The following is a 5,068-nucleotide window of genomic DNA, read 5'->3' on the forward strand; positions in this document are numbered from 1 at the left end:
CCAATGTAACATTAATAATAGGCCCGTATCATAACCGCTGCTCGACGGGTATCTAGATGAGTAGTTGGTTTTATTGGAGAAAAGGACATACCCGAACTCTTACCTGTTGGAGGTATATATATATATATATAACCTATAAGTATGATATCGATGATAATTATAATAGAATTATACTGAATAAATTATCATAATAATTAACAATGTACACTGATCAGTTTTACTATCATTTTTATATTATTTTAATACTAATAGATATATTAGATCATATTATTGAATATTACAATAAACAAACTGATGAAAATAAATTAATGTATATATGATAATTTATAATGTACACTGATTACTAGTTTTACTAGCATAATGTACACTGATTACTAGTTTTACTAGCATAATGTACACTGATTACTAGTTTTACTAGCATAATGTACACTGATTACTAGTTTTACTAGCATAATGTACACTGATTACTAGTTTTACTAGCAGTTTTATATCATTTTGATACTAATAGTTATATTATTGAATATTGAAATAATCATACTGATGAAAATGAATTAATGTATATAAAATAATTAATGATATGGCACTTATTATTATAGTTATATAAGATCATATTATTGAATATTAAAATAATCATACTGATGAAAATGAATTAATGTATATAAAATAGTTAATGATATGGCACTGATAATATTGATACAGGTAAATATGCTAATATCATCAGTTCGATATCATTTTATTACGAAGAGTAGATCATTTCATCGAAAACAAATTCATCATTATATCATTGATATCATAATTTCTCGATTCAAATATTCCCTCTATTCGCAATATATAAAACCCACCACATTATGAGCTATCTGGAGACCCCTCGGAGACAGGTGCGCGTTAGAAAATTAGACAATGGGTCAATCGACTATTGATACAACGAGAAAGTGAGAGAGAGTTTCTATACAATAGTTCCAAATGGTCACTCGTAACAACTATTATTTTTAAGTGGGGTGTAATTTTCTAATGACGCCCGCTCTCGACAATCGACCAAACGACAGACGTGTTGTTAACGCAACGCATTTAAAACGCAATTGATCGTATCTTCCTCAAACGGCGCAGACGATCTGAATTCAAAATTTTAAATTTTACGTTAACAATATCTAACGATTTTCATTGTTGTCCGCGGGTGAAAGTGGACGTACACGCGTCGGGGCCATGGATACACAGCGTTTTACGTTCGTGTGTCGCCTTGTGTGTATTGTTTAACGCGCGATATCGTGACGTCACGCGTGTACGGTGGTCAACTTCGTTAAAATGACGACGGATTGGTTGGTGATCTGTGACTGGATCAAAGCTATAATTATCAGGCTTGGGTTAGCGCGCCTGTCTTATTATTGTCGGCGAAAGTTGAAACTCGTACGACTTGTATCGAAACAAACATAATTCAAATTCGTGTCGGTGACAATTTCGTGTGAATTTTAACTCCTCCGTTGCCAAGACGCGACGGGGGAACACGCCAACAATCATTTTTACGTTCATGTCCTACTGGTATGACGTCTTAACATATACTGACTGTTCCGTGGCTACAACGGAAACGGAATTATTTTTTTCATCTTATAATTATAAGGATTGTCCCTAAAAGTCGAATTCGAATTTCACCGAAAAAATACAAATAATTTTTATATTTTAACCCATAAACGATAAAACGGTAGCTAAACCGAAAACAACGTTGTTATTAATGGTACTGATTAATCTATTCATCGTAAATCATAAGATTTTAATTGAAAAGCGAGCGTCAACAATTAATTCAGAGCCTTCACAATTTTGTCTTTTTATTTTTTTTGTTGTAAATAACATTTTTTGAACCATGCTATCTTTCGAGATTAATTGAAATCGAATTGAATGAAATCTCTTTTGCGAATTTATTCGCATTTTAAACTAGAGATTTCGATCTCGTGATTTTTCGAAACGAATTTCAAACGCAGGTCGTTGATCGCACACTGTGGGGGTGCACACGTGTGTGCCAGGATGCACACGAGTGTGCGTCTATGTTTGATTAGTTTCTAAATTGATGTAATTATGATAGATACTGTTCACGTGTATTTACGTATGCCTGGTTTCCCCTTGAGATACTCCTAGCTGAGTTTTGAGATGAACTCGGGAGTATATGACAGGAGTACACACACTTCAGTCAATGGATGTTAATTACGTTCAGCAGACGAGTTTACTCTCGCGGGATCTCGCGAGATTCTCCATCGCGTAATTTGATTTCTGAAACGAAATTCGCTGTAAAACGAAATGAGTCCACTGAAAATAATCTAATTTATATGAGCAGGAAAGAGGGGAGAGAGAAGAGAGAGGAGATGAGAGAGTGAGAAAGGAGAGGGAGGAGAAGAGAGCAGAGAGAAAACAATAGGGAGAGAGAGAGGAGAGAAGGGAAATGATGAGAGGAGAGAGAGAAAGGAGAGGTGAAAGGATGAGAGGGAGAGGAGAGAGAGGAGAGTGAGGGAAGGGGGAGGGCGAGGTAGATATCATTTAGAAAGATACTGCGGTGCAAACAAACAAATATGTAATAAACCAAAAACGAAAATGTTAAATCAAATGTTTCATAGATTTTCTGCAGATGAGACGTATATTCCAGTGATCAGTGATGCTACTAAACCAAACAAGGATGAAAAATGCAAAAAAGGCACCGCCCGGATTTGAACCGGGGATCTCCTGTTTACTAGACAGGCGCTTTAACCGCTAAGCCACGGCGCCGCTTGTAGCCATTTGAGCTCGGACAGAGTCCAGGTCAGTTCTTCTGGTGGTGACATGTTCGGGTCAGTTAGCAGTGAGTGTATGCGTGATAAGGACAATATAACAGTGACAGTGACAGCCAGAAGGCAACTAGAATAGCCTAATATTCCTTCCAATAGGTTCTTGGCGAACCTCTTCCGCTCACAGCTATGTGCCTGGAGAACAGCGAGTAGAACAGACGCAATAAGTTCTCGGTGAACCCCCTCCCGTCACAGCTATGCCCATTAAACCTTTGTTCTATAACACAACTGATGTCGAGGCGGAGATAACGAATATAAATTGCTCACTTTCTCCTTCGTCATTAATTGTCATTTTTTCCCAGTGCATTTCGTGCATCACAAAACATCCCCCGTTGCCCCAGCATCAGCGTCATCAGTTTCATCAGCTACACAGGCAACGTCTCAACGTCACCTTCTTTTGCAATTTAATGATGACAATGAGACACTGAAATAATCCGTCGTAACGATGGCAACCGCGTAAGAGTGAAATTCCTTTCTTTCCCTCATTTTGTCGTCTTTTTTTGCGCGCGAGTCAAATCGAGTTCGTTCTTGAATTTCAAGGTCGTGTCTTCAAAGCTTTCATCTGTATCCGGTGTATGCCGGTGCTGAAACGAGATGGAGAGATTCGCATGTGTCTCGCGAGAACAAACCATATTCAACGAGAACTTGCGAGAGCAACTATTTATTAATCGTTTCTAAACATAATTTCTACACTTTTGATTATAGAACTCAGACGGCCTTAGACCGGTCTTAAGTTGTTAGATTTGTTATAGAACCAAACTTAAACTGGTCCGAGCCATAACTATGCAGACAGCCCCAAGGTCTATGGGCACTGATATGTTTGAAAATTCCTGGACCGTCGAATCTCTCTCAAAATCTAATTTCTGGTGCCCTTACTCGACCGAATAGATCTAATGAACTTGGGCTCCATTTTATTGAACGCTGTGAAGTCGCGATAACATCCCCGCATTTAAATTTCTGATGAATTATTCAATGATCTCTCGGTCGCGGCTGCCAAACTCAAACTTCACGGAATCTCCCGAGAGAGATATTTCCGCTTAACAATCGAAGCCGAGCGAACCGGGTTACCATCGTAACCGAATCATGAGATTACTCGCCAATAGTTTCGGGATTATGATATTAAGTCGAGGATGTTTGACTGCATTGAAGTTTGATGGTTCGACAAATTCTTCGGGAAAACTATTTTCAAAATCCAACGAGTAACGTCACTTCGATGACTTAAACAGGGAACGGTTCCACAGTCAGGGCTTAGACTTACGTATGACTTGTTCTAATACAAACTTATGACCAACCATGGAAGTGGCCCCAGAATTTACGAACTCGCGGATCAAAGGGAAATTCACCAGCACGGGGTATCAGTTGACCACATTCTGCTTCCCCTCTAGCCTCCTCCCGGGCATGGATCAATGGTTACCAGAAACTGGGGTTATCGATCGATCGATCAGTTTACCAATCTCATCAATACACGATACGGCGTGCACGTCATTTCCGGTACGTTACGCGACCTGCGACCGACCGTCACTTCCGGTTTGTACCGATCCCTTGATATATATCCACTCGCATGCCAGAGGAGGCCAGAGGCGAAAATATTTACGCACGACGCGAGAGGAATTCCCGCTATCACTGATCTTCTTATCGTCTGCCCATCTTCGTGACTCGTCACGTGACTCGGCACGTGTTTGTGTAAACTGCTTACAATTGAGATCATCACGCGATGATGTAATATTTATGGCCACCAGAAACACGCACGCACGCACGCATAATGCGTGTTTTCGCGCGTGAGTTCTTCGCCGTTTTGTAGCTATCTTTAATTATTCATTACAAGACCTTTTGTCTGTCCTGATTTTAGTGTGTGCAGTTCTCGGTTTTGTCCTGATTTTAGCGACGGCTTTGATTCCGATGAATTATTTATGAATTCGATTATTTCATCTTCGTGCGCGGTGTTTAATCCCTCCCCGTCCGCTCAGATCAGGTCATCTTTCATAGCTTCATATATGATTAATATCAGTAGGTGTCAGGACTGAACCTTGTGAAACACCAACTGGACGGGGTCTTCTTTCAAAACGCTGACATTGTCAGTTTTTTTTTCCAGTAATATCAGTTGGTCTCAGTTCGTTGCCTTGTCAAATACCTACTCGACACAGCTTCTTTTTTCAAAGCATTTTATGGTTTTTATCAGCAATAGCTGTTGGTGTCAGGACTGAACCTTGTGAAATACCGACTGGACAGGGTCTTCTTTCAGAGCACTGACATTATCAGTT

At 39.5% G+C, this 5,068-nt stretch overlaps 1 non-coding gene across 1 annotated transcript; it reads right to left on the reverse strand.

Annotated features, from left to right (window-relative positions):
- Nucleotides 1–2,675: 2,675 nt before the first annotated feature.
- Trnat-agu (transfer RNA threonine (anticodon AGU)) lies at nucleotides 2,676–2,748 on the reverse strand. The gene has a single exon. It is a non-coding gene; the product is annotated as a tRNA-Thr (tRNA).
- Nucleotides 2,749–5,068: the final 2,320 nt, after the last annotated feature.

This window comes from Tubulanus polymorphus, chromosome 12, assembly GCF_964204645.1.
Source record: "Tubulanus polymorphus chromosome 12, tnTubPoly1.2, whole genome shotgun sequence".
Taxonomy (NCBI): Eukaryota; Metazoa; Nemertea; class Palaeonemertea; order Tubulaniformes; family Tubulanidae; genus Tubulanus; species Tubulanus polymorphus.